The sequence below is a fragment of the Lagopus muta genome, chromosome 8 (genome assembly GCF_023343835.1).
Source record: "Lagopus muta isolate bLagMut1 chromosome 8, bLagMut1 primary, whole genome shotgun sequence".
Lineage (NCBI taxonomy): Eukaryota > Metazoa > Chordata > Aves > Galliformes > Phasianidae > Lagopus > Lagopus muta.
In genome coordinates, this window is record NC_064440.1 from 6,030,148 (window position 1) to 6,051,861 (window position 21,714).

Sequence of the window (21,714 nt, forward strand, 5' to 3'; positions counted from 1 at the left end):
TATTTCAAGCACTAATTTAGAACTGTGAAGAGATTTACATTTTTCTAACTATAAAACTGGACTTGTAATGCCATTGCACGTTATTTGATTTTTTTTTTTTGGTAGATTTTCCTGAAATAGTCAAAACCTACCTAACAATATGCTCAATGCAAAAAGGATTTTTTAGCTCAAAACCCATTGTAAGCCAATGCAGGAAAAAGAAATTCTTCATTCTTTAATTGGAAATGCAGTGCTTAAGACTGTTAATGTGTTTAGCATTTAGTTTAGTTTCTCTGTGAGAGCAAACAGAAACACAGGAAATTCCATTTAACCATAAAATGTAATTTTTTTCCCCCTGTGATGTTGGTTAAAAAATGGAGCAGGGTGTCCATGCAAGTTGTGAAAGTGACATCACTGGAGAAATTGAAAACCCAAATGGACACAGTCCTGTGCAACCGGTTGTAGTTGACCCTGTTTTGAGAGGGGGCTTTGGGACAGGCAGTCAGCTGAAGTCCCTTCCAGTGTCAATAATGTTGTGATCTGTGAATGTGAAAAGTACCAGCATTTAGGAGATTTAAGTTTCCATTCATTATCAGTTCTTTTTCAACAGCACTGAATGCCTAAGAATCATCTCCACACTCTATTAAAATTACACTATTTTGATTCCCAGACTTCTTTACTACTAATGAAGCCATGCTGTAGTTTTGAACTTACCAACTCTAGCCTGATTTATTTACAATCACTCATTATCCTACTCTTCACCCATTCCCTTCCTCCCTATTTTTCCAGAACAAGACTATTCTAACTTCATTGTCTTTCCTCTGATGCAATCCCTCTCTTTACAAACTGTTTTTTAACCAATTTTTTGTAAAAATGAACTGCACATTTTATCATAAGCATTTCTCCATATATTCTCCCTTAAATTTCTGTAATTAACTCTATATTTTATGTTTCACTGATTAGAATCGTGGATGATGATTTTAATATACTTCATAACTTTTATGAAACAGTTATCATTAAGCAACTGGTAGCTCATATCACCTGATCCAGAAGAAATTATTTTTTAAACAAGCACACAAAAACTTTACCTTTCCCATGCAAATTAAGCACATTCAGTATCCAGTGTTACAAGTCAATACAACCTTTTTATTTCCACAGGAGTGAATTAATGCTACACAACTGTTGCTGTCCTCAGCTCTTGCGTGTATCAGAGGTATTGAGCTGCATGAGAAATTGTCCTTTCAAGTTACCTACTTGCATATTTACATATTCAACATTTGGCAGGCACAGGTATCATTAGAACACAAATTCCCACTTTTGTGTACACAAGCATACTGTGTGCAAACGCTTACATCTTTGCTAGCATTCACAACTGCCACTTTGAAAAACACTTTAGCTATTTTGTTCTTCGCTATGATATGGATTTGCATATTAAACCAATATTTGTCATTCTAGCAATTCCGTTATAGATATCTTTAGTATCAGGAATGTGAGATGCAACTTCTTTAAAGTACATCTTCAGTGAGACTTTTGCAGTGACAAGGGGACAAAGCTCATCAATCTTGTACCGTGTTTCACAGCAGGACTGTATTATATTTTGGGAGGACAATTTGCAGGCAAAAAAAAAAGTTTCATAAACATTCACATACATCATTGCTAAAAATAAAATGCATACACTACCAAAGGCATTTAATAAACAACACTTGTTTGAGAATTGTATTGTTCCAGGAAACACTTCAGTAGGCCTCCAATCAGGTCTTCTTTTGAAATTTTGTAAGATATCTTTCTTTGAAAGCATTTCAGACAGATTTGTTATCAAAGAATTATTGATACTGTGAAAGAACAAACTTTCTATTAAGTTCAAATAACTGACTCTTTAAAAAACAGATCATGTACCTTCCACGCGATATGAGAGGCAATGACTTTTTGGATAATGTTGTAAATACAATCAAAGCACTTTAGTTCCATTTTGGCTTCTTAGAACTACAACAGAAGAAGAAAGGAACAGCAATTTGCAAGCAGATAGAAAACAAGGCAATATAAATAGAAAAAACAGTTACAGTTAATGAGATTTGTTTTCATTGGAACTGCTGCTGGGTTTCACTTTCAAACCACAGAGTTATCTGCTTTCATTTGATTAGAGACAATTCTATGCAATCTCAGCTGCTTTGATTCTCTCACCAAGTAAAAGAACAAGTGTGTTACGCTTAAAGAGAGAAAACTTTCATCTTAAGAAAATGCAAGAACAAAGGAAGTCTTCACATTTGTATTTGAAGTAAGTAGACAATTGCATTAAAGATAGCGCATCACTATCTGGCAAGGATACTGGTGGAGAAATTCTGACACACACACCCACAAGAAATGACTAGAACTCAAGAGATTACCTTGCAAGAGTATTGCTGGGGTTTTGTTTATACAAAAACTCATTACATCACATTAGTCTTTTCTCTTCAGTACTTGCTTTTCAGCTTTCCCTTTGTTGCAGCTTTTTAGCACTATCCTACAGTCTCCCAGTGGCTAATGACTTTTCCATCTCCCTCTGCGCCATCAGTAGTACTTGCCATGCTTTTGTCTCTTAAACTATTTCACAGATTAACACAGACAGGTGAATTATCAAAGCAATTTTTCAGAAACAGAATAAAGTTTGAAATTCGCTGCTTCTACTTCATTTCTCTCGCATTTACAAAAGAATATCTGTTGCTCCTGCTGAAAGCTATTTGCCTTTGCCTCTTCCTAGAATCCTGGCCTTGCTTGTTCTTCTGTGTTCACAGATTACCACAGCTACAGTATTTGTGGCTATGCTTGTACAACTCATTGGTTGTGCCACTGCATTACACTCTTAAATATGCATTCCTTCATCACCTAATCATTACTTATGTATTAGAAAACCTTCTTATCCTTACTCAAAAATCATACATAAGATACTAAGCATATTTATACTTCAGAAGTTATATTGGTTTCAATATTGTAGAAAGCAGTGACAAAATGTGAAAAATCCCTTGACAGCCAAAATACAGAAACTACAGACAGCAAACTCCTGATGATCCAACACAACTGCTCATTCAGCCTTAAAAGTCATTCCTCAGTCTGTCTGAAAAGATCACCAGGGCCACTGTTACTCTCAGCCCATATCCTACTTATAGGCAGAATTTACTAAGGACTTCAGAATGCTGTTCAAAAGACCAAATATTAATTACAATTGGTGCTTTCTCTATGAAAATACTATAAAGCAAGACCTGAAACAGTACCAAGTTATCAAGGGTTCAGCCTCAGAGGATAAAAGCTCAGCTGTGACAGAAGTAGAGTCTCCAGGCCCAGTGTCTAGCACACCCTGTGGCTACAAAGTTGGAACACATCTAATGGGCTCTGACAGCAATTCCATGCAAGCTGTGTCTGAGGATCTTCGGCTCAAAGCATACCACTTCTAACAGGGACCACATGGCACAAAACACCACTGTTGACTCATTGACTCATTGTATTGCATCTGAATTTGCTCCGGAGAGGAAGCAATCATTTTGTGAAACAGAACAAAGACTAACTAGGAAACAAAAAGTTCTTTTCACAAATACATATGTTTCTAGTAGTAATGATGCTGCTGTACAGGGACAGCAAATATGTTTACTAGACAAAAGAAGTTGCTTCACTTGAAGTCTAAGATGCGATTCCCCAGAAAGTCCAGCTGTTATTTCAGTTAAGTCAATCTGTCCAGTAAGAGACAGCACTTCTTCATATAAGCTTGACTTAACATTCTCTTATCTGCTGTTTCAAAATATTTTAAGTTAACAGAGTTCATGTGTAAAGTGCGTGGCTACTTTTAGTGCATTAAGAGTTAGGTTGTTGATTTCATCTTTTATATCATTTATGAGTATGTTATTTTTTTACCTTATGCAAAGGCTTCTAATACTGGAATGCTTCAAGCTCTTTCCTTTGCTTACAAAGTAATCTAGTGTCAGTGGAGACATGTTAAATCAAGGATATGTTTTAACGGGATTCCCAGGCCCTAATAACCATTACTTCCTGCATTCATAATAAAAAACAGTGTGAGATGGCTACATTCTCACATATCAAACAAGCCTTCAGGACAGCCCAGTTAAATGATTTGCCAAAAAACTGTTTGGTACAAAACTAGCAATTTTCTAAGTCTTTCTCAATTAGCCACATAGCTTTTTAGAGCATATGAGGTTAAATGCTAATCAGCGCTACTGAAGTGCTTGATTTAAATCACTCATTCTGTGTTTTGAGATAACTTGGGTAATTTAAATGAGTTTGAATGATACACAGTATTTTTTTAAACAGTTAGCCAAACCTTAATGTTTTTCTTTACAACACCATATGGTATAGTCATTACTTAAAGAGTGGTTCTCAGAAGTACACATCTTTCACTATAACCAAGTGGAGGAATTGAACTGGGGACACATCTGCTCATATCTGTTAAATTCTCAATACAATTTCAATCATGATGACACTTTCAAACACGGTAGGCTTTTTCTAATGTAGGTGAATAACGGGAACATGATTTCACTTCAACAAAAATCATCTGAAGTTATTGTCAGAGTAAAAGAAAAAAAAAAAGAAAAACAGCTGCAGTATTGAATCATGTAAACACAATGACAGGGCTGTGTAACACAGGCTCCATGTTATAAAGCTTTCTTTTTTCCTTTAAACTAAGGAATGTGTAAATGGTAATCACTGCAGTTCAACAGAAATGCAGTTTACAGCACACCCAATAATGTGGAGGTGATCCCTTTTATTGGGGCAACTGAAAATATAAGAAAGAAGTCTTTGAGAAATTTTATTTTAATTTGTTTTATCAGAGCTCATGAGCAGTAAAAGGAGAGAATCAAAGGGTTGCTCTGTGTGGTGCCTCTTGGTAAAATAATCAGCTTTGAAGTTATTCTTTGGATAACACAAGATACTGGGTTAAGTAAGGGGCACCTCCTTAGGATTTACTCTCATTTGACGTGTCAGTGCCAAACATACGTAAATTTTATAGCAAATTAAATGTGAAAACATGTATTATATTAAAGAACCCTATATACACTAGGACTGCTCTCTAAATAACCACACAACTGAGAAGAAGTCAAAGGAAAGCACAAGAGGATAAAACTGATGAAATTCGGGGGGAGGGGGAGTGAGGAAGGAAAGAAAAATGGAACCATTGATTCATTGGTGTACTTCCACTGATACATTACTCCAGCTGGGGAGTGGCCACTGTTCAACAAGTTATCAGCAAAGACAACATAGACAATCAAGAATCTGTATTTAAATATAAAAGAAATTAACTGAGAATTTGTTCTTAACCTGATAGCCATCATATTTTGACAACTGGTTTTTAAGAAACACAGCCCAGTTCACGATAAACAGAGCATTCGCAATGATTGAAAAATCTCATCATCATTTACTTCATATGTTTTATTTGTTAATTCATTGATTTTATTTTCTGTCAGTAAGAAGAAAAGTTTAAATATAGAGAAAGAAATGGAGAACAAACAAATAAACAGAAGATCAATAATAAAATGAGGAAAAAAATAAAGCTTCTCAGAGCAGCTTACATAAGATCACAGACTTTCCTCCAGAATTTACAAACTGATATGTTCTACCTTGCACCGTATCTTTCCACAGCACGTTGCAATAAAAGCCTGTATATATTGGAATGATATCTTGTTAAAAGCCAAGGTCTTGCCTAATGTTGTCATACAAATATGATATATTTGTTTGAAGTAGAACACCTTCTTAAAAACACCAATGGTCAATGTATGGACATTCTTTTTCCAGAATAAAATCATCCATGAGTGAACTTACACTAACAGTAAAATCCTCAGAGCTTGTTTCGATATGCTTAATGATCTGTCTCCAATATAGAAGTGAAATTAAATATACACAGCTTTGAAATTTTTGTTTCTTTTGACCTAAGAGTGTTTATTATTTGTGCATCAAATACAACTAAAAACCCTTCTAATCCTGATCTTTCCTGGTACAAAACAACAGTTATAAAACTGAGATTAGTCTGGTTACTTTACCAGACCATAAATCATTTTGCATAAGTGTTCATATCTTTATGCATGTTGTCAGGCAATTAGAAAGCACCAGAATTGTTTTTATTGTTTACAGTGTGTTCAGAAGTCGAGCAGCAACCACAGCAGGATTCTGAGTGCTGCAGTGCTCCCCGCTGCCCTCCATTAAAACCCACAGGTCTGGTGAGGTGTGCACAAACCTTCTGACACATTGATCAATGCCCCTCCTACACAATTTAGATTACTCAGTGAACACTATTTTTATTCTTTTGAAGGAAGGGAATATTTGTAAGAAGTGTGACTGTTTGATGTTACTATGGTCATTATGGCTTCCTTCTGCTACTTCCATATCCTCATTACTGGAATCAGCAAACTGTGGCTTTTGCTTGACATTTATTTATTACCAGCTGATTCTATTTTATCATCACAATGTACTTACAGATTACATTAACTTAACTGAAAAAAAAATCTCTCTTGCTATCACAGAAAAAAAAATATCTACTGAGAATGCTGAGTAATAATTTCTGATAATATTTTGCCAGTGGAACATGGTACTCCATGAAATTCCTTAAATTACCCCAGGTCATTTTAAAATTATGTACAGGATATGATACGTAAGAATGATACCGTGCCAAAATGCAAGCAAACATAAGAGGGATTCAATAAAGAAGAAAAAAAGAAATCTAGGTGTCAAATTCTATTCATGAAATCTATGGAAACCACATCAAAGTGAGTGAGATTTGTATCAAATATATTTTCTGTGATAGCTGAATGAAATTGAGTAAATGCGCTTAGAAAACTATGTCTGGGCAAAATTTAAAAGCTCCATGTGGGTTTGCACATGGACTATCCACTGCCAATTAATAATGCACACAGAAAGTCCACCCTTGAATCAGCTACTCAAGCTGGTACATCACAGCTTAATATACTTAACATGATGATTAGAGGAGGTTTGTAAAAGGAGAATTTCAGAATTGAACATAGGGTCTCTGCTTCAAATGCCTTCTCTAGGCATCAAAGAAAAGAAATCTACTGCTGCATTAAAATGCACAGCAGCAAGCACTGCAACTAATCTACTGCAGTAACTTTTAGTTCATTTTGATAGCGGATGGGATTACCAAGATGGAGCAGATCACTGAAAAATCACTTTGTACAATAAAGCTCATACCACAACAAATGCAGCAATAAAAGTGTTAGGATACTTTCAGTCCTTCTCAGCCACAGATCCTTTGACTTTTGATAATGTCTGTTGAGTGAAGACTTTAATGAAAACAGTATTTCAGAACTTCCTTCCTTAGCATGTATACGTCCTCACCTTAACCTTGGTTTAACATTGTCTTTTTGTGTGGGCTTTTATTGTATTGTGCAGTATGGCAAATCTGATAAGAGAAAAGTAAAGGCTGAGCCCAGTACTATTGTGTCAGAATGGCTGAAATATTCGCGCGTCCTGGAAAAGCTGGGAATTTGTGATCCTACTTTCAGAGATAGAATGGATACATGGTTCTTGATTACAGAAAAAAATTCTCCTGCAGTCAGACACAAAGCTGAATTTCAGCTGTATTCTCTGATGAACAATCAACATGGCTCATTTCCTGGGCTTTGAAAGAAAAACTGTTTCTTGCACAACCTAGTGAACTGAGAGTAATAGGAATGATATGCTAGATGACAGCAGCAACATAGAATCTACAAAAAAAGACCCTAGATGTCTGCACTTGTGAATTGAAGTATGAATGTCATAGATCAGTACATCGGATGTTTGATCCACAAAGATTTGCTTCCTTGAGTGCAGCATATGCTACAGCTGTACCTAGCACAGCCAACTGTTATCTAGATGGTTAGTTCTCCCCACACATCCTACCTTTCTAAAAAAAACCAAAAATAACAAAACCACAACACTTAGTAAAAGGCAACAAGAAAATAAGAAGTTGACCAGTAATTTACATTCTGGTTTTCAAAGGAAATTACTTATTTTGTCTACCTTTTATTAGAGTTTCTTTCATACCTCACAGTGTGAGAAACCGTATTCTGTTAACACATACAACAGAATTTCTCAGATGTAATTTAAAAACTGTGTACAGTTCCTTGAGTATTTTTTGAAAAGAGAGCTTCCTAATCTCTGCCTCCACTACAGAAAATCACACAATTATATAATTGAGAAAAAGTCCAGGCTGCTTTTATCAGAGCAGCCTTTCAATGTTAGTTTCATTCCTGAAATTCAGATGTGGCTGGATGCTGCTGAAAAGTGGCCTTCACACAACAGGACAGTCTTGCAATATTGAAATTGTTCATCATAAAACAATAACAAAACTCTTAACAGTTGCGTGTTTCTGTAAGGGCCTGTATAATCAATGAATATACAGATCTTATAATTATGAAATACACCAGAGACTTCAGCTAAGCAGGTTATCATATCAAAAAGAGAATAAATAAGAGAAATAAGAGTGCTTACCCTTATCCTGGGCTCCCTGTAAAACTCCAAAGGAGGGATCTCCAGAAGAGATCCTTCCCCACTGGCAGTCAGCTCTTAAATGGGTCCAGGAGAGGTGCAGCCAGGCTCCCCCCCTTCCAGCAGCACAGGTGAATTGCCTTCAGCTGTGCTCCTAGAACTGCCTCATTGCTCGCCTCAGGTGGTCAATCAGAGGTTCAGGCCCTGATTCAGCAGTTCCCATGCAGGGCCTTATAGATCATTTGAAGTTCTTACAATGACCAAGATAAGTTTTCTTTAGCCTCTTAAAAATATATTTTATATTTTTATATTTAAAAAAAATAATCCCACCACTAACAATTTTTTGGATTGAAAGAAGTTCTCTTTACAGGCAATCCTTTTCAAAACTACTCATCACACACATCCTTGTACTTCTGGTAACTGTCAATGATTGGCTTCACATTAGATGGAATACTGGTCCAGTTTAAAAGAACATTTCCTCTTTGGATATTCAACTAATTCCAACATTTTCTTCAGGGTTTGAGTTTTCACTAAGAAAGCATGCTGCAACAGCCTCTGGTGAAGGCTGACTTAGTGCTCATTTCTGGAATCTGATGTTGAGTGTGTGAGTGTGAGAACTAACCAGCTAGATCAGTCAGTTGCTAACTTAGAGTGGTCAGAGTGTCAGTCTTCGGAACAGTTTATTGCACTACCCTGGCAGAAGAATTTAATTGGAGCATTTGAAAGTTTGTTACATAAGAGCAAGGACTCTGTATTTCTGAAGTTAATAATGAGATTTACGATGAATATTTCTGCATGTAAAAATGAATACTTCATATCTATAAAGGAGGGGGAAAACACAACTGGACAGCAAGCAATAAATGTGGGCTCTTCTGGAAATGGCAACGTTTCCTAGGAATCAGCTCATTAATTTTCCCTGGGAGGTATGCAATTGAAATTCAGTGAGAGTTAAACACTTGACTCCCTTAGACTCTTTCAAATCCCAGCTGTAGTGATATTTAGCTAATTCCCAAACTAACTAACAGAAATTAGTCACTTGGCATAGCTATCTAGTTATTGGTCACTGCAATAGATGGTGTCCTCAGCACAGCATTTAATGATGTCATTACAGGAGCTTGCATGTCTTTGCTGGGCTGAGGTTACTGGCGTGAAAGCCCCATCACCCAGAGTGCCACATGGGGCAAGTAGCTGCCTTAGAGGATGCTTCTCAGTCTCCACAGTAACATCATGTGTGCATATCCAGCTTTCTGCAAGGACTTTCTGATTTCCAGAAGCACGCCTGTTCAACTTGCACAGAATAACATACTCTGTGAACTTGACCATCCTCACATGTTCTACCAAATCAATGACATTACATCCCTCTGTCTTGTATGAAATAAAATTAGGCATCTCCGGAGAGCCTTACTCTTTAACAGCCACAGTTTTTCTCCCATTTCCTAGTTTACTTCCCCTCTTTCATTCCTGGTGTCCTTGCTCTGCTGCCAGAAATGTCTGAACTGGTGAGCTCACTCCCCCACTCCTTTCTTCCTTTCTCTCCTTCTCTCTTGGCTGTCCACGGGTTTCAATGGGCTCCTGCAGCTACCCAGGCGGACAGCATTCCGTTGCCATGCAACTCCCTGAAAAGAAGCACATGCTGCTGCTGCACAGACAGAGCCTGCCCGTCTGCTCCAGTGATGCTGTGGCCTAATTTCTACCTCTGTTGTATTAGTTACAAAAGGGAACATCTCCATAGTAGAGGATTGGGGAGTACTGAATTATTTGCACTTCTTTGTTTGTTTGTTTTTTCCCCGCTCCCCTGATTGGGTGCATCCTCTTCCATCTCAGGGCCCCTAAAAGTCATGCATGTCTAATCTGTGTGCACACATTTGGGACTGTTTTCTGGGCTTTGCAGAATACTGACAGTTTTCTTTTGGCTGAGTTAACAGTACATACTGATATTTGCCAAGTTTTCCTGTAGCTCTCACTTAAGGGCAGTTTTGCACGCAAATTCTCAAGGCGGTTCATTGTTTCCTACCTGACTCTTTATCACCCGGGTGTTGTGCTGACTTTTTTTTTTAAGGCCTCTTTAGGAATGCAAGCACATCTTTTCTCATTTTCCCTCCTTTCACTGTGCCTTCCTGAGAACAAAGAAGAGCTAACTAAAAAAATTCCTTTGGTTTTTCCACAGACTGAAGAGATATCAGTTTCATTCATACATTTAGGTTTGGTCTGCCTAATGTTCTTAAAAGCCAAGGCCATACAGATTCAGATTTTGGGATGAACTCAGCTCTTCTCCTATAATCCATTGCTGCTATTATAGACGGTACTGTTATTAGATAAGAAACTGCAGTCAAAATAATAAGCAATTCTCTTTGTATTTATTGATAACTTCCTTAAATTTATTGCCAGCATGTTTTTATGTTAGTTGCCTTTTGTCAGTTCTGTCACCAACTCAGCAGCTCCCTCAATCTGCAAGCGAAGGTGAACCTCAAAGAGAAACTGTGCTGCATTCAGCCTGACACAGTCTAATATTGCTCTGGTGCTCTGAGCATTCCACTGATTCTCCTCTCACCTCTCGGCTGAGTCTGAGTCTGAAGTCCCAGTTCTCATCTACAAATCCCTAATTTGGTTACTATGCATCTACTTTAAGGGCAACCAAGAATCTTTATCCACCGATCCCTAGACTCAGCATTACAGAACAAATTTCTGCCAGCATTGCTACATTGATGCACACTGTGAAAACTGGGTAACCTCCAGCCAACACTGCTATACCAATAAATGCCTGGTGCAATTGCATTTATGCCACCAGGGCAGCACATTTGTCGGCTTAGTTTGCACCTTTCAAAAATGTGCCATAACTAAACAGAGAAAAACCACAGTGGCATGGAAAAACATGGAAAAGGCAGGTGCTCCATAACAAGCAGAGCCAAGGCCAATTGCCTGTGGACACGTTACAATTAAGGTTCTGTGAGAACACAGAGATCCAAGAAATCTTTAGAACAGTTCCAGCCCACGTGCTCCAGTTCATCCCTTCACATCTATGACACAGCACTCAGACACTTTTCGTGATGTCTTGACCTTTTGGTGTACTAAGAAAATTGAAGAGTTTCACATGCTATGAAATCATTGTATTGTTTACAAAATATTTTGAGAGTTTCTGGAGAGAGAAGTCCTATATAAAGGCAGAACAATTGTAATTGCATAAGTCACACATATACAGCATTACACAGTTCCTCAAACATCCTTCCTCCCCAAACACACTCTGCATAAGATGAAATACAACTTTATAGCACTAAAAAAAAACCCAAAACAACATATCTTAACACTACATTAAAAATTCACAGTCCCGTTTGAAGTCTAAAAGGGAAAACCTGAAGGGAATCTAAAAGGGAAAATAAGGCCCAGAACTGCATATGGCCACTTCAAAGCTAAAGAAAAATATGAGTTCTTTTTGCCAAAGAGGCAAAGAACTGAAGGATAACAACACAAGTTAATTTGCCATTCCGACACCAATTTCTGACTCACTGCTCAGAGGCAGTCCGTGTGTTACACCAGGTATTTTCAACTCTTGCATCAATTTAAGATGATACTACAATTTGGCTCACTGCCAGGAAGTGGCAAATGAAATTACGTTCCAGTACTTGCACTGTGAACACACAGCTGGCTTCAAAGGGAAATGGACTAATCCTACTTCATTTCCCTTCTTCAGTGTGTGTTTAAAGAGCTTTGGTGTGCTGAAGGAAATGGACCAAAATTCATTAGTTTCCTTCTGATTCAGCCCGTTGCTGTTGGAATGGGAAACAGGGACAGCAGGATCCTACACAATTTCCTTTTGACGTAGACTTTAAGCCAATTCTGCTCTCACTCGTGCACACACAAATCTGCACTAATGATGCCTGTATTTAAATGCAGCACCTCACAAAGCTGGCTACAATGTATAAAGCCAAAAAAAGGAAAAATATTAAAATAAAAGTACCCTATTTGACTTGATTCCACCGATGTCTTTTGCCAATTGTAAGAAACTATGCATAACTGAGAAGAAACTCAGAAAATCAAGAGTTGAACTAGAAAGAAATGAAAGAAAGGGAAGGGGAAAAATCAATAGAAATTGAAAAAAGAACAGAATAATTTTATAAATGTATCATATACATTATATGCTATTCAATGAAAAACAACAGCAAACTAAAATACCAATTACAAATGGCTAAACTAAACCCCAGGCATTACTCTGACTTTTTAAAAAAATTTTTTTGGAGATGATTTATGAAATAGAAACATGAATTTTAAATCAGTTAGCCTGGATAGTAAGTTTTTCCTCTCATGCATGAACAGACCTCTCAGTGTTGTTCTTCAGAGCTCATGTTATATTTACACGAGCTTTTCCAAGGTTACTGGAAGCAATTGGGTTTCAAGTGATTCCAGGCTGTATTCTGTTCAGTTTAAGGCCAAAATGTTTGAGACACAAAGCCAGAACGCCCATTTTTCCAAAGCAAACCTAAAACTACCACCTAAGCAGAAAATGGCTTGTGACAAACAAAGGAAGAAAGCTACAAAGTTCATAATAAAATCATGGCTTGAGTTGAATCAAATTGGAACAGCATGTAAAAAATGTTTTTTTTTGTTTTTTTTTTTTTTTGTAACTGCAGTGAAGAAAAAGAAGCATTACAGCTGAGCTGAAGAGTCTCCCCAGTTTCCACCATCATAATTTAAATCATGAATGGACTTACGACACTGCTTTTCCCTAGCAACTATGAATACATGGGATTGAAGCAGTATATTGCACAGAAAATTATTCCAGACAGGAATCAACTAAAAAGCTTTTAAAATAGAAACACTGTGTCTGAGAAGTCAGGAGCAACACTCTCAGAGAAGCTACAAGCTCTCTGATGTTGCAGAAGACTTCGCATTACCTGCAGAATGACTTAAAACAAGATTATTTTTCTTTGTTGTTCTAGGTTAATTTCCAGTCTTTGACCACAAGGCCATAATTTCAAATGCTATTCAACCTACTGTAGAAGGAGTTATATGACATTCATGACTTATACAGATTGAAAGCTTGATACAGAAACAATGGCATAGCTACAACAATAACACAGACAGTCTGTTCTCTTTGCGTGTACAGCCTATTTTCTTACTCAAAGGTTGAACTTTGCATCCCCATCTTTAGTTGTAATTAATGAATATTGAATGGCAAGAGATCAATCACCGCTTGTAGATGATATCTCATTTCATTTGCTTGCCTGTGATATTTTACAGCTCAAACATCCAAAGTCAAAACTATCTTAATTTGGCATTTTTTTCTCATTTCTCTTGGTTAGCGTACTTCAAATTGATTGCGAAGTACAAGAGAGTAGATGGTATGCAGACAATTCTATCTCAATCAGATCACTGCATATAACATTTTCTTAATCATTTCTTGTTTGCTGCATTTATCTCTCTGTTATTATTATTCTTGCTTGCTACATGGATTACACAAAAGAGTTTGCTTGTTTGTTTTGTATTCCCTTTGCAAAATCTGCATTCTCCTTCTTCCTGTTTCCTCAGTTTTCTTCTCTCTCATACAGCCCCATCTCTTTTTGCTCCTGTTCTGCATGCACACTGTATTTCATCTGGTGATACCTCAGCGTTCAAATTTCCCTCCAAGTAAAGTATTGTGGATAAAACCATTTTCTAAATGTATCTGCACCTCTAACAGAGATAAAAATTTCATTTTTACTGTCAGAGATATTTCAGCTTGCAAAAAATTCCTGTAAAACCTCTTCTTCATTTCTAATTCCTAAGATTCCTGGACTGTTTCTTTGAAAATCAAATTGAAATCCAAAATGAGAAATGCAGTTCAATAACTTAACCAACCACAGAGACAGAGTTACTATTTACAAATGGGAGTTAGTGTATGAAAGCAGAATGTGGCTCTTGAAGACCTAACAGGAAAAGATTCTTTGATTTATATCAAAGATGTCTGTAAAATTTCAAATAGAAAGTACTGAAAATCTGAGGGATTGATATTAAATATTGCAGCAATAGGGAGAACACAGCAACAGAGGAACACCTGCACCCAGAGCCATTTTTGACAGGTACCAACTGGCCCTGTCCATCTGCAAACAGGACTTAATTTGCTATGGAAACCAATTCAGGCTGCCCAGTGGAGGGTCAAAAGTGAAAGGAAAGGAGTCAGAGGGCACTAGGCAGCGTGCATTGTGCAAATGCTTGTGCACACCTCCTGGACAACAAAGGCATGTTGTTCTCTCATCCATGGTTAAGAGGAACAGGGATCAAGAATGCTGTGTAACATTACAGTGACCTTGGAAATAGGTACTCTGCAAATGCATGATGGTTAGTTCTGATCATATGCACAGATGTACCACCTGCATCCAACAGCCATACCACCTTTTTTACACACCACAAACTAGGAGAAGTTAGATTTGATATCTGCAAACTTACTCTCACTCACAATTTTAATCTATGACCTGACAATATTACCCTGACTCCTTGCTTCTCCAGATACAAAATATCACAAACTACCACTCAACATTCTCAACTGAATGTATGGCCTCCTAAGCCATGAGGTTAAGAATTTTGATATTACATTAAAAAACGTATTTCCCAATTCAATGATGAATGTACTTGCTCTAGTAATTGTGTCCAAATGAAGAAAAATGAGTCTTTTTTAGTGGAAAGCCATTTAGAGGAAGCGGATGTATTAAAATCTTCTCCTGCTCAATCATGGATTAAGCAGCTGTCTATTTACCAGGGCTATAGAAAGACTACAAACAGAATCTAGTCTATTATTATGTATTAAAAAGTGAGCTTTATGGATGAGAATGCCCTCACTTGCTTCACTGTACCAGTTCAAAAAACGCAATTTTAAGTTACTGAGAAATGTGGAGAAATCACATTAAATGCTTCCATTATCAGTACCAAGTGTGCCCTCTTATAACTTACATGAGAAAACTGCTTTGAAGTGCAAACCCCAGCATTAGTTTAAATGACTAGAATAGAATGCCAAACGATGCTTCAGCAACACTTAGGAAAAAATATTTTAAATTTACCTTCATTTGTTTGTTTAATATCTATGTCTCTGGTTCTAGCTAAGACAGGCTAGCTGCAACACTTACAAACTTTGCTGATATTAGGTGAAGTCTGGAGCAATGGAGCTGTGCCCACATTAACCCAGGCCCGCTGTTTTTAAAATGCAGTAATGCCTCCAAAGACCACGCTGTGGTTTCTACACTATCTCAAAATAAAAGAAAGAAAAATCTAATGCTTTCAGCATACAGTTTGAACTGCAAGAACTTTTATGCACCTTTATTGATGTTAACCTCGTGATCATGCATTAGTTTTTTCCTATATCACAGAATCATAGAATGGCCTGGGTTGAAAAACACTGCAAAGATCATCTGGTTTCAACCCCCCTGCCATGGGCAGGGTCATCGACCACTAAACCGGCTGCCCAGGTTATTTCAGAGCAGAAAAAAAGAGAAAAGAAGCAAAAAGCAGACTTACTTTTGCATTCCCCTTCTCCTGTTGTTGGTAAAAATTGTCAGTAAGTTAATATAAATGCCTTCTCTATAGCATCCCATCTGTATGCTCTTGGAAAAATCAATCTGGATTTGTTCAAAACAAACTGCTCTTTCAGATGCTCAGTTAAAAGTCTTTTACTAAGGTTTGGGTTTTCTTTTTTTTTTTTAAAGAAACAATGATAGATATCAAAATGATTTGATATCACGTAATTATGAAAATGTTGTATTGTAAAACAATCCCAACCAGAGACAGTAACTTGTACCCAATTGTGACTCAAATCTACATCATTTACTGCCACAGTAGTGCCACAAATAAACTTTGCAATCATGAAAAGATGACAGAAGTGCAGTACATAGTAGATAAACACACACTGAGCTTCCTGGCCATTCTCAGTCCTACGATCATAGACTGATTTGGGTTGGAAGGAACATCAAAGACCACATAGTTTCAACCCCCTGCCATGGGCCCACTACACCAGTTTGCCCAAATTCCCATATCCAGGTTGGCCATGAACACATTCAGGGAGGGGCATCCACAGCTTCTCTGGGCAGCCTGTGCCAGTGCCCCACCACCCTCACGGTAAAGAATTTCTTCCTAAAGTCTAATTTAAATCTATTTTCTTTTAGTTTAAAGCTGTTACTCCTTGTCCTGTCACTACACTCCCTGGTAAACTGTCCCTCCCTCTTTTCATGTAGCTCAGGATGCAGTTGGCTTTCTGCTAGTTCACATTAAGTTTTTCATCAACCAACACGCCCAAATCCTTCCCCGCAGGGCTGCTCTCAACCCATTCATTGCCCAGCTTGGATTTGTGCTTGGGATTGCCCCAACACAGGTGCAGGACCTTGCACTTGGCCTTGATGAACATCATGAAGTTTGCACAGGCCCACCTGTCAAGCCTGCCAGGGCTTCTCTGGACAGCATTCCTTCCCTCTAGCAAGTCTCAACTGCACCACGCAGCTTGGTGTCATCTGCAAACATGCTGAGGGTGCACTCAGTCAGACTGTGTCACCAACAAAGAAGTTAATGAGTGCTGGTCCCAACACCAAGCCCTGATGAACACGATTCATCGCCAGATGCCCCCTGGACATCAAGCCATTGACTGCAACTCTTCGAGCACAACCATCCAGCCAATTCCTTATCCATCAGATGTTCTACCTTTCAGATCCATGTCTCTCCAAATTAGAGACAAGGATGTTGTACAGGACAGTGTCAAATGTTTTGGCTTTGCTATTGAAGTATATTTACATGCCAATGGCCCAGCTAAAATTATAAACTGGACAGATGCACACAGTATATCATTGAATCTTATAATCTAGCTGTTGCATGTGTAACATCTAAGTAAGAATTCAGGAGAAGTTTTCCCTCTTTAAAAAAGAAAAAGATCTAAGGGGAAAAAACAAATTTCTTTCTTTCAGGCTATATGTCACTATACAACTGTTAGAGCTTGTGTTTAACACTAACCAGTCCAGCTGGCTTCTTTGCTTTCGCAACAGTCTTCATAGCTTCCTTCAGTTGTTTTCTGCAGTCTTCCTTTGGCTCGCCATGTTTATAGCACTAGGAGAGGAAGAAACAAAGCAATTGTAAAGCTTGTTAAGAAGTAGTTTATGTACTATTAAAGGCGGCCTCCCCACTTCCAGTTCCATTTGTTCTTCTTCCTTCCCAGAGTGGGTCAAATCTTTCCATTTAAAATCTGAGCACTCTTTAGCAGTCAGATCTCTGAGAAAAGCATCCAAAGCTAAGTCCCGATCTGTCCCAAGCTTCTGAAAAGCTTAGATTAACATTCTAAAAAGCCAAAGGATCACCCCACAGCAGTTAGAAATCTACAGATGTACTGGGATGCAACACAATTCTCATGTAGTCTTCGTACTGGGTGAAGAACTGCTGATCATGGCAATGCAGGTAGCATAGTGGCAGTCTCTAAATGAAAAAAAACTGAAGATGCACATCTCAGAATGACTCAACCTACAGAGAAACATGCCTTTGCAAACAGCTGTGCTATACAAGTACTGCCTATTAACTCTTTCTCATTCGTTCATCATACAGCACTCCAGTGGAAATTTTAATCCTAATCTATCTATATTCTTTAGAGCATTCCCTGTTCTGTTTCAATACGGTCGGCCAGGTTAGTTGACACTCACAGAACTTTGCTAACCAGGATCTGAAATGGATAGGGGTATCAGTGGTTCAGTTGAGGATGTGGTTTCACATTGAACTTCGGTGTAAATGCAAGTTGCCACAGGAGCTATGTGGTCGCTTGCTTTCTTTAAGAGAAAGTACTTTTTTTCTTTTAGAGAGTACCCTGGACCACCAGCCTCTAACACTTGCACAGGTAGAAAGGGCTACTGCCCTATAAAATATTAATTAATTATGGAAAATTTACATATCCATACATTTTTTCATTTGTAAAAAAGAGATGGGATATCACAGGTTAATTGTCCTGTGTACCTGTTACCAGCTGTGAACATACACTTTACATCTTATCACCCATAATAACAGCTAAGTGTAGCAGAGAAACATCCACGGTAGGATAAAGAACTAACCTAGGAGTTCTGTGTGCACTCCCCACAATTTATAACATCCTAAAGTTTATAAATGACTACAAGCTTGCTCAACAGACAAGGGTGAGAAGAAGTACAGCAGAAAAAGCAGCTGCAGCTTGTACAGCATACAGCTCACACTGATGTCCCCAGAACTGGAGGTGAGCATTTCATTTAAACACATTGGTTGCTCAGGATTAACATCATGTTCTCCCTGCTCTCTCTGGAAGAAACAAACAAAATGTTTCTAGAACTCATGCTTGCCTCACATAAAAACATAACATGTCAGGTTGGCAATGTGAGATGTTCAAAAACGAAGGCCCAGGTCTTACAGAGATGTGATGAATTTGGCACTATATATCACCCCCACTACCTGAATATGAGGAGAACTTTAATTTCTGGGTGTTCAGACCAGTCTGAAAATATTATTTCAATTCCATATAAACTAATTAACTTCAACTCCAAATATTACATTTGTGAATCTGTTCTGATCAGATTTAAAATTTCTACTATTTCTGGCACGTGAGCCATCCAAAATGACCACCAGTATGGAAATTTAAATGATCAGAGCACATCTTCATTTTTTCCCCTGAAATTAAAACAAACCACCTGCTTTATTTTAAAACTCAGGAAAGGAAAATCATATAAACTCAGAATAAATAAATACAAGTCCTCCATAAACAAAATGTTTGCAATTAAATTCAGAACAGAATATATCTCTTAAAACAGAATTTTCTGAATATCTATGCCTAAAGCCCCCATCAAATAAAATTTGATTTTTCTTACTATGGCAAAAGAAAAGGCTGAAGTCATACCTAATCCAAATCACATCATCCTAGTGAGAGGGAATTATCTCAGTTTACAGGAGAGGATTGATCCTAATGGTGTCTGCCTGAAGCTTTCAGGTAGAGAAAAGCTTGAGCTCTAATGGCAGTGTGCAGAATGACCCATATTGCCTTTTGGCTAAGTGCTACTTCTAGCAGGCTTTAGAAGTTTATCATCACTATATGGTAATTATGACTTTTCTCAGACACAAAGAATTATGGCTTTTATCAGTGGCTCATGCCAAATCTGAGTTCTTAAAAGAAATCAGCCCAAAGCAGGTGCACAGAGCTGTCAGACCTTGAAATTTGTTTTGAAACCAACCACCTGTTAGTGTAATTGTGTAGCTGTTTTTCCTGGCTTATGGGATTTTAGTTCAGCTGTTGTTCTCATGCTAACGCTTATTTCCTCTAGGAATCAGCCTGTCTGTTTACGCAAACTTACACATTTCTATGTGACTGTCTTCAAGCCTGATTCAATGCATACATGCACAATGTCTGTTGTAGCACCTTTACCCAATAATACCCTTTATTTACAAACTAGCTCACACTGCTTCAGGAAAATGTCTGAAAAGCAGCATGTACCATCCTGTTTGTCACACTGAATCACTTAGATGACTCGACTCTGTTTCTTGTTTGTTTTAGACAGCAACAAAGAACTTGCAGTGGATGATCTCAAAGATCAGATTTTATGTGGGTGCCTGACTCACGTTTTACTGATAACAGAGCACTGTTCCTGCAGCTGAAAGAAAGTTCTTAGTCAGGATTTCTACTGAAACCTCTGTTTCTAAAGGTTTACAGCTTCACCCAAAGCCAACTTTGGGTTAGAAGTTATCAAAGACACTCGGTGCACAGAAACACTTAATCAAAAAATCTGATAGAAAAATTCTGCCTGCTTGTGAGATAAAAGTGTAAAAATTATGATCAGAAAGACAATGGCTTAAGATGCTTTTTGTAAATGAGCAATGGCGTCTAAGAAATAACAATGGGCTTGCACTTAAGGGGCTAGTCAGAACTGCGGTTCCTTTATGCTCCAGATTGCTGTTTTCAGCCTCCTTTGGACAGGAGCCACCTCAGAAAAAGAATTGGGCACTTGGGTCAAAACAATAGATGAGCTGTTCACAGAACGTCTCCCGGCACACTCGTTCCGAGTCATCCTGCAGCTCCACACTGCCCTCCAGGGAAGGCTGTCACCAAAGTCACGAAGTATCCCTCAGTTTCCCTCACCAGGGGATTATTCCTCAGGAATACACATAACGCGAGTAAGAAAAATATAGCTGACGTGAACATATTCAGAAGCTATTTCCTGACATAAAATCGGTAAAAGATAAATTATAAAGATTAAATATTCCACGCGTTCTTATTCATGCACAGATAACTGCTATCCAAACGCCTTTCTCAAGCATCATACAGAGGAAACGATAAACAATTTATGGGTGATAGTTCATAAATAGAAGCAGTGCTGTATATCCAGTGGGCACAGATATTTCATAGTGAAAGACATGATTACTAGGTTTATGCAAGACATGAAATGTGAGTTGTTAGCAGCTATTTAGAATCATTTTGGGGCACAATAAACGGTTGAGAGATTTATCCTATTTAAATGTATTGCCCATCCCTGACTGTAGTGCATGTTGTCTTGCTTTTATCAGAAGGAATCCTTTCAAAATGGAGAAAAATTGAGAAACTCAGTTGTTTACCATTGTCTTAACTTAAAAAGACTACATCTTTGTGCAGAGTTCTGTTAAAAGAAATCCTGCTTATCATAATCACGTACTTCCCCAAAGTTCCTGTTTTTTTAGAAGTCTTATTAATTGCAAATGTTGTTTACTAGAGGAAAACCGTGATTGAACCTCTGAAACAAAGAGAATAGTTGCAACTTTAATCCTTTCAATAAGCCTTTGTTTCCCATTGACTAAAAACTTCCTAAAGGAAGGAGAGCTGCGAAAATCCAGGAAGGAATTAGATTTGCCAAATTCTGTTCCTACTTGGATTTAGATGCAAAGCCTTTGTTGCTCATTGTACAAATGTTTGAGTAAAAAAAGAATGATCAATGTATTAAAAAATACATTTTTGCCAGGGTTGAAATTTATAAATAGAAGAGCTTTCTTTAACCACTGAGAACTATATATATATTTTTTTTCCTTTTTGTTATCTAAGAGGAATATGGGTTGTGGCCTGCTGAGAACCAAACAAGAGCATAGATACATAAATTAATATGGGAAGGAAAAATCAAGTGCAACCTCTTACTTAATATAAGCATGCTTTGTAGCATCCAAAAGAAAGAAATCTTCGAAATCCCTTTCCATGACAACGAGTAATTGCATACTGGAAAGTACACTACTGTGGCAATAAAGCTGAATTCCCAGAAGACCTCTCAGAGACACTACCAATTTGTTTTGTATTTTTTTCCACAT

At 37.7% G+C, this 21,714-nt stretch overlaps 1 long non-coding RNA gene across 2 annotated transcripts in view; it reads right to left on the bottom strand.

Annotated features, from left to right (window-relative positions):
• The window catches only part of LOC125696555 (uncharacterized), a 135,415-nt gene that overhangs the window by 110,814 nt on the left and 2,887 nt on the right, over positions 1-21,714 (bottom strand). For both annotated transcript variants that reach the window (XR_007378403.1, XR_007378402.1), the window contains exon 2: positions 17,401-17,493. This is a non-coding gene — a long non-coding RNA (uncharacterized LOC125696555). The remainder of the gene's footprint in view (positions 1-17,400; positions 17,494-21,714) is intronic.